Raw genomic sequence first — 9,824 nt, 5'->3', positions numbered from 1 at the left:
AAAAAAAAAAAAAAAGGTAGCTCCAAGATAGGAGAGAATCCATCTCAGGGAAGCAAGAAAAGAGCTATAGAAGAGGATAACCAACATTCTCCTCTGGCCTCTGCATTCTTGCATATGGGGCATGTGCATCTACACATACACATGTGCACATACCACACACACCACCACCACCACCATAATTCCACACATATGACACAAAAAAAGTTATAGGGAGATATGGAGTGATGGCATTTATATAAATATCTTCCAATAAGAATAGAACGTTTTGTAAAATTCTAGTAAGCTTTCTACCTATAGAAGTAATCATGATCAAGACAGCAGACTTCAAATAAATGTTAGAATGTATTCAAGCATTACACATAAAATTAATAGTTTTATTTCATGTAGCCTCTGTAAATATGAAGTTTTAGGGCTATAGAGTGGGGATCAAGCCAGTTGGGTTCTAGACCTGGTTCTGGCACTACTGGCTGGATGACCTTATTAAATATTTTAACACGATGGAATTGGCATAAAATATTAAAATATTCTTTGCACTTCAAAAGATAATGAAACACACAGAAGTGCAAACGAATAAAAAATTAAAGTAGTAAAGTAAACAATTTTATAGCTATATAATATCTATGCTTTATACTATCTTCTAATTTCCTCTCAACTTTAACATCCCTGGGGGGTAGTGAGGTGGTAGAGTCCACTTGATGAGTTAGAAAACTATGATGCAAAAAAAAATTAGATGATTTTCCCTGTAGTGATGTTCTTTCTACCACATTAAATCTAAAACTGAGGCTCTATGGTCAGTTTAATCATCTTAATTTTGAAATCTAGATATTCATGTTAAAGTCTGTAGAAAGAAATAAAATCTGTCAGAGCGTGTTTTCATTTACTGTTAGCAAAAAAATAATTATGAAATTCCTGAACAAATCCAGACATACCTTTATGAGTGAAAAGTTATGAAACTGGTTGAAACATCCCACCCAAACTCCATAGCCCTAGTCTGTTATCTCATTGAGCAAATAAAAATGTAAATAAAAGGTTAAAAATCTAAATGAGAGGAAAAATAATGAAGTTAATCTTGTTGCTATGCTTGTAGCCTTGAATCAATATTAGACTAGTACTTGGGAACTGAAGTTTAAATCCTACATACTTAACAAAATCTATAATTTGATTTTCAAACATCAGATCAATTGCCTACAGGAATTATTTTAGTTTTATAATTATAATTATCTTTTTAAATTTTTTTTATTAGTTTTCTATTCAGCAAATACAGGCAGTTTGGTACCATTATTAGGCTCATCCTTGACCTACCTCCTCCCCCATGGACCCTCCTTGTTGATGTATATGGGTTGTGCATTGTGGAGTTAGCCCACAGTTATTGGTACGATAAATGTCTCTGCATATCATGACCCAACATGTGGCTCTGACATTCTTTCTTCCCCCTCTTCTGCAAAATTTCCCTGAGCTATGTTGGGTTCAGTTTTGGTCTGCTTCAGTGCTTAGGTGTTGGGGGCCTCTGAGGCTCTGGCTCTCTGATTTGGTAGGAGTTGATTTTTCTCTGTGTTGATCTCCTTCCCCCTTGTGCTGGTATCTGGTTCATCAGGAAAACAGCACCTTTGCTTGTTTGTCAATTTTCCTTAGTTTCAGTCGGGGCCTTTTAGAGGTATGATGGGGTGGCTCTCACCTTAGGATCTGCATCTATCTGAAAAAGAGAAGCAGATTCTCCAACAGAGAGTAAGTTAGCACCAGAACAAATGAGATAACCCTTACTTTTTTAATACAGAGTATAATAGGCGTAGGCCCTCTTGTAGCCCATGATTGATGGTAGCTTGATATTGGAGAGTGGGCTTATGTTTGGATATGGTTCTGACTTGTTTCCCAGCTCCAGCTATGGCTTCCGCACCACTGAGGGGATCAGATAGCCAAATCAAGAGCAGTTGGTTCCCCACCATGGCTGTGTGCCACTATTGCACTTTGTGTGGGCATCACAATAGGCTATTTGTTGCTAAGTAGGTTAGACCATGAGTTGCTTGAACAGATATTGGTCATTTCCCCCAGTCGCCCATGTAGCACCTTCTGGCACTAGACACGCTGACTGTCTGGGGTCTGGCTCTCTCCTGGCTTCCTTCCATGCTGTTTCATTTTACGTGTCAGCTGCATATGGTGTCTTCATCAATAGGGTCTTACCACTAACCTTTGGTGGGTCATCAAGTACTCTGACAGAAATCTGTCATTCTTTTAGGAAACCTTGTAGGTTTCTCTGATCAAAAGCTCATTGTGGATGATAGCCCCATGCTGGTACTGGGAGCTACAGGTCAGTGCCCACTAAGAAAATGAGGAAAAAGATAGCTAATATACAAGAGTTAGGGAGGAGAGAGGGGGGTTATAATATCTTTTAACCATGATAACAAGTTAAAGTCTAAAGGAGCTCATTATTCTACCTATGGAAAAATCTCACTTGTTTTCATGCTAGGGAGAACTCAAAGTATAGTAATAACTAAATACAGAGCAAAGAAAAGCACCATCCATAGTCATCTGTTGTTCATTGAACAGCTGAATCAATTCAATTTCTTCCAAAATCAGCAGGATATTTTTTCTCTTATAACTATTGAAAATCATAGCTGCTATCAAAACTGAACCAATAGAAGGACATGATGTTTGTTCAACTGGATCATTTCACAAGGTATATTTAGTATCCTGCCCACTTTTTGCTTTGAGGACCAGGCAAATTTGTTATCATTTTGCTTCTTCTGAATAGTGAAAAGTTAGTTTATACTATAGCATTTTTAGGAGGCTATGCTAACTGTGACAGGAGCCTAGGTATTTCCCCCGCCCTCAGGTGAAAGAATTCATTGTCTAAGAACACAAAGGTTCATTTCCCCTTTAATAAAAAAAAATATCTGGAGTAGCTTAGTTCATGATAACAAACCTTACTCTAAAGATAATTTGTTATCATGTTGCAAAAATATAGACAATGTCCAGGACCCTGAACAGTTTCTGAATCTTGAGAGAGTATTGATTTCTTGGGGCAGTTCTCCTGTCAGTCAAACTACAAATGAGGTCCATTTTCTAATCAAATCTTTTTTTCACAAAGTGAGTATACTTCTTTGTAATACCTCAGGTTTAATTGTTCCTCCTGTGTAAATAAAAGCAATAGAAAAACTATAGAAAAAAACAACAGATCCAATTCACACTTATTCAATTCACTCTGCTTCTGGGAATGCCTTAGATAATGAATCTCCTATCTTCTTCTTTTTTTTGTTTTTGTTTTTTCAAGGTAGGGTCTCACTCTAGCTCAGGCTGACTTGGAATTCACTCTGTGGTCTCAGGGTGGCCTTGAACTCATGGCAATCCTCCTACCTCTGCCTCCCAAGTGCTGGGATTAAAGGTGTGTGCCACCACGCCCAGCTTTCTTCTATCTTGATAGAGGTAAAATATAAGAAAAATGGCTTCAAAATTGGCCCTGTTTGGCTCCATAGCATGGCAGTTTGGATGATTTTTTTCACCAAGTATAGAAGAAAGTCCAAGGACCTAGATTCTAAACTACTAACTAGTAAATCGTTGAAGTTCCTGAGCAAAAGCTGTAGATGTAGATATGGTAAAAATCCCTTGTTCTTTCTGTGCCAAACTTAACCCAAAATGCAAGGTCTGTGTAGGGAATGAGGTCATTTCACACTGTAACTCAATCCCAGACAAATCTGGCATTCACTCGCAAAGCTTGACTATCATTGGCATTTCACAATCCCCACTCACATGGTTCAGTTTATGCTGCCTGGTAGTGTTGTTTTGTCCCTGTTTGTCTTCTATGTGATCTTCTCAAGAGTTTTCTTAAAGTGCACAAAACAGACAGAGATTAGGACAACAGGCAATGTTACAGATCAGATGAAAATTTTTCTTCATAAAGAATGAAGTATTACTCACTTTATTATAAAGACTTGAAAAGTCAATCTCTAAAAGTCAAAAATTCTCTGCTTAGTTTTAACCATGAATTAGGTAGAAATACTTTGATGCTGAAAGATTCTTAAATTGCTTTGGAAACTAGCAAATAATATTTTTGTTAATATGTTATTCTTATGTTTACAGAATATCTAATATCATCATTATAATTACCACACTCATCACCCTCTTAGCACAGTAAGCAGTGCATCAGTCTCATAATTACCACACTATTCAACTAGTCTACATTCTTAATGAAGAAGCTATTCCACAATGTTAACAAAGAGATATGCTTTTTATAGAATTTAATGTCCCTCAATAGCTATCCAGGAATTTTCCTCAGAATTCATTTTTAAGAGAAATTACTTATAGTATATCCCTAAAAACATCTTTAATTCTTACTGGTAAATAAAGCCTTGGGTCTCACCTGGCTTTAAAGAGTGAAAGAAATATTAAACAGCATCTAGTATAATCTTCACATTGATTTTATGAAGTCCTAGAGAAGACGGCATTTATACTTGATGAGGGGCTAAAACATTGAATGTTTAAGAAATGTTTAATAAGTAAATAATCATATAGATTCATTGACTAACAGGTGATGGATGGATGGATAGAGGCTTAGGGTGTAATAGAGAAGCACATGGACTGAGAGACTTTCATGAACTGAAGGAACTACCTACACCTTTAGCTACAGAGCCTGATTTTCCTGATACCTCACTGCACTTCCACTATAAAATAGTGTATATTTTGGCTTATAGACTCAAGGGAAAGCTCCACGATGGCATGAGCAGAGAGTGGAGATCACCCCTTACACAACATAAGGTGGACCATAGCAACAGGAGAATGTGCCAAACACTGGCAAGGGGAAACTGGCTATAGCACCCATAAGCCTGCCCCAAACAATACACTCCCTCCTGGAGGTGTTAATTCCCAAATCTCCATCAAATGGGAACCTCATGTTCAGAACACCTAAGTTTATGTGGGACACCTAAATAAAACCACCACATTCCACCCCTGGCCCCCATAAACTGATAACCATCCATGATGTTAAATGCAATGCATTCAATCCAACTTTAGAAGTCCTCATAGTTTTTATCAATCCTAATGTTGTTCAAAAACATCCCCATAATCCAAGGTCTTTTAACTGAGCCATAATACCAAAAATAATTTTTTAAACCCATAATGGCACAAAAATCACATTCACACTGCTAAATATGGCATTGGGCATAGCAAAGAAACATTCAATAATTGCAAGAATTAAACAGGGCAGGACTGGAGAGATGGCTTAGCTGGGCTGGAGAGATGGCTTAGCGGTTTAAGGCATCTGCCTGCAAAGCCAAAGGATCCTCGTTTGATTCTCCAGGACCCACGTAAGCCAGATGCACAAGGGGGCGCCTGTGTCTGGAGTTCATTTCCAGTGGCTGGAGGCCCTGGCGTGCCCATTCTCTTCCTCTCTCTCTCTCTCTCTGCCTCTTTCTCTCTCTCAAATAAATAAAGTATGAAAAAATATTTTAAAAAAATAAAATAAACAGGGCAAACATCAAACTCTAACTCCAAGTCCAACAACTCTAGCCAGTGACAAATCTCCAAGTCCAATAATACTAACCAGCAACAAGTCTCTGGCATTCGAATTCTGCCCCCTCCAGCTCAGCTACTCGTAGTCCTGGAAAACTTCCTCCAGGGTGGGCAGCTTTCTTTAGCAGCCATCTCGTGATCCCAGCATCTCCGCTGGATCTTCACTGCAACCCATGGCTCATCCTCACAGTTCCATCAGGTCTCCATGCAGGCATCCAGCAAACCTGCTTCACACTGCCCATGGCCATTTTCAAAACATAAGACCATGTTGCGAATTCAATGACCCTCTCTTTCCTGCATTTCTTATCCTCCACAATACCAGGTGGGGTGTCAATTTGTTAATCCAGAGGGGGGAAAGTGGGAATAAAGAAGACTTTGAAGAACAGGACACTGCTTCAGCATTCAGACTCTTTCAAACGACTCTGCTTTTTTTTTCTGTTGTCCCAATGCATGTCAGCTGGCCTAGTCTCAGTGGTTGTCATATCTCATACAATTGTAGCTGAAAGGGCAGAAGTTTTGGCCCAAAGATTTCATTTTTTCTGTGCCATACCCCTCTGCTCACATCAGTCTGTTTCTTCGCAAAGCAACCCTGCACAAGTTCTTAGGACACAAGCATAACAGTAAGCCTCTCACACAAATTGCTTCTAGCCCAGTCCAATCAAAGCTCTTTCTCACCTTCATCAGCCAAACCTCACAGTCCATAGTTCTTGCTGCATTCAGGTCTTTCAACTCTGGCCAGAATAGTCCATTAAGCTGTACTTACAGCACAGCAAGGTGTCTTTTAGGCCAAAGTTTCAAATCCTTTCACATTCCTTTTGAAAATCAACTCCAAAAGGCCAAAGTCACACAGTCAGGTGTCTAGCAGCAATTGACCAACATTACTATTGCAGTCAGGTTCGCATTTGCTGGCAGAAATCACCTGACCAAGAGCATCTTTTGGGGAAAAGATGGGTTTATTTTGGCTTACAGACTTGAGGGGAAGCTCTATGATGGCAAGGGAAAACAATAGCATGAGTAGAGGGTGGACATCAGCCCCTGGCCAACATCAGGTGGACAATGGCAAGAGGAGAATGTGCCAAACACTGGCAGGGGGTCACTGGCTATCACACCCATAAGCCCGCCCCCAACAATACACTGCCTCAAGGAGGTGTTAATTCACAAATCTCTATCAGCTGGGAACCTAGCATTTAGAACACCTAAGTTTATAGAGGACACCTGAGTCAAACCACCACAAATGACAAATCTGATTCCTAATAGTTTTAAAAAATATTTTTATAATTTATTTTTATTTTTATTTATTTGACAGAAAGAGAGAGAGAGAGAATGGGAGTGCCAGGGCCTCCAGCCATGGCAAACGAAATCCAGATGCATGTGCCCCCTTGTGCATCTGCCTAATGTGGGTCCTGGGAAATTGATCCTGGGTCCTTTGGCTTTGCAGGCAAATGTCTTAACCACTAAGCCATCCCTCCAGCCCTATTTTTAAAATTTTTTTGTTTATTTACTTTTATTTTTAATTAGTTTTCTTCTCAGTGAATACAGTCAAGTTGGTACCATTGTTAGCACCCTCCCTGTCCTTCCCCCTCCACAGGAACCCTTCTTGTTGGGGTATATGCATAATTCATTGTGGGGTTAGCCATTTGTTTATTTTTATTTGTTTATTTGAGAGCAACAGACAGACAAACAGAGAGAAACAGGCAGAGAGAGATAGAGGGAGAGAATGGGTGTACCAGGGCCTCTAGCCACTGCAAACGAACCCCAGATGCATGCACCACCTTGTACATCTGGTTTATGTGGGTCCTGGGGAACTGAGCCTTGAACCAGGGTCCTTAGGCTTCACAGGCAAGTGCTTGACCACTAAGCCATATCTCCAGCGCCCCTAAAAATATTTTTTATTATTTTATCCATTTATTTGAGAAAGAATGAGAGAGAAAGAGTGAGAGAGAGAATAGGGATTCCAGCACCTGTAGCAACTGCAAACCAACTTCAGATGCATGTACTACCTCATGCATCTGGCTTTATGTGGGTACTTGGAATCAAACCTGGGTCCTTAAGCTTTGCAGGTAAGTACCCTATCCATGATCCATCTCTCTAGCCCTGATTCTAAAGTTTTGTGACCAGGAAGTTAGTTTTACAAGTTCTATTTCCTTAAATTAAAAAAAAAAACTGGAGATGAAGTTAAATCAAATATCTGTGCAGAGCATCTAGCAAGCATATTACACACAGTAGGGTCTGAGTTCAGATTCCAAGTATCCACATAAAAGATAGTCATGGTGGTATATGCCTGTAACCTCATAGCAGGGGAGGTGGAGACAAGAGAATCTCTGGAACTTGCTGAGCAGCTAGTCATCCAAATCAATAAGTGTTGTTTTACTGAGAAACCTTGCCTCAATAAATAAGATGGAAAGTGATTGAGGAAGACATTTGAAATTAACCTGTGGCCAACACATGCACCCACACAGACACCTGGCTCCACACAAACATACAAGAAACACATTACACACATATATACATGTAAAAAAGTTAAAATAAAAAAATGAAAACTATAGACTGTAGGGTCAAGACAATAGAAAGCATGTCAGAAGAGGCACTGTGCATATATATATATATATATATATATATATATATATATATAATATGTATGTATATATATATATGTATATATATGATTAGTTATTTGCATACATGGTAGTGGATAGAGGGCACACAAACAAATATAGTATTTAGCATACCAAAAGTAGATATTTAAGCTTTAGAAAGTCAATTTAAAGAAAAATAGGAAACAAAAAGTAATGAAAACATGGCAGGTCAAAGAAAGCAGTTTAAAAAAAATGACCAAATTTGAGCTGAAGAAAAACTAACTGAAAATAAAATCCAAATGTTAAGATAATAGGATAGTCAATAATGAAATATTTGTTTCGTTTAGACTGTACTTAATGAACCAGAGTTTTTAAGTTGGCAGGAACCTACTAATCAAATTGGCAAATGACTTAGATGGGAAACATTTTAATTTGGAGCAAGTACTTGTACTTTATTTGAGAGGGAGAAAGAGAAATATGCACTTGAATTTGATCAGTTTCTGAAAGTCTTTGCTTTTAGTAAATCCAAATGTTTAATTTGGGTGACTCTCTTTTTGGTGTCCTTGGGTTCTGATTAGAACTATATGCCTAATTAATCTGTGTCTCAGACACTGAAATATTTTATCTCTGCCTCTGAGAAAGACAAAAATGTCCAACTGAAACAATACCATATGCTTTATTCACTCACACACAAAAGAATGTAGTATTACCTGGAACAATGGAACTTACAGGGGGTGCAAGGACCCTGAGCATAGAAGGTCTTCCTCCAGATTTCCTGTACATTGCATTCTCTTGGATATGTGCTTTACTGAAGAAATAAATAAAAAGAAAAAAGGTTTTTTTTTTTATCAGTTTTCAAAAGATTCCAAATAGTACCAGATGTACTGTTAAATCTTTGAGTCTGTGTCTTTCCATAATGAAACAATAGACCAAGAGTAGTTTGAATTTCTTCTATTTGTCTTGCTAAAGCATTAATTTAGAAGTTTAATTATAAGCATTCTACTGTCAGTACTGGAATTATTAACTATTTCTCCACTGAGTTTCCAGACAGAGACATAAAGAACATACACACCATACATTTTTCATGTATATGAAAAATTTCCACATTCATACAGAAGTGTACATGTAGTAGTGCATGATATGCATATCTCAAAGTTAATAACAGTTCTAATGATCATTTGAAGTTCTTGAGCACTGTAATTTTTTGTAATATTCCAAACATTTTTGCATCAGTCAGTTCAAATAGTTCAAATAATAAAAGTGGACAGGAAGCATGAAGAGCAAATATTGCTTTTCTAAGCAGATTAAGCTCATTTCAATTTGGATAGTGTTGCTATACTAACAGATTAGAGGAATAGTATAGGCCAAATATATCTGGATTTTGGCAAGTCATTTTACAAGATCTTTCATGATATCCTGCAGACAAAATGATGAAGTGTGTGATGAAATATAGTATATTTAGATTCAGAACATGGGAACAGCTATACTCATGAACTGCTGATGAAAAAGGGTTTCCATTTACCAAGGACAGACTACTTATAATGTGCACAATATAGACTATAATGCTAGGACACAAATAAGTGGAAATAGAATGATTTCAGGATGATGAGAAGTACTCAAACTGTATAATTCAAGAAAAAGCTAAATGGTATGTTACCTGTAAAAGATTTAAGGAGACTATAGGTACTGTCTTCACAAGTTTGAATGTCCAGTGTTTTGAAAATATGAAACTTATCACAATTTCAA

The sequence above is a fragment of the Jaculus jaculus genome, chromosome X, assembly GCF_020740685.1.
Source record: "Jaculus jaculus isolate mJacJac1 chromosome X, mJacJac1.mat.Y.cur, whole genome shotgun sequence".
In the NCBI taxonomy this organism is placed as follows: Eukaryota; Metazoa; Chordata; class Mammalia; order Rodentia; family Dipodidae; genus Jaculus; species Jaculus jaculus.
Note: the sequence above shows the minus strand (reverse complement) of the source record.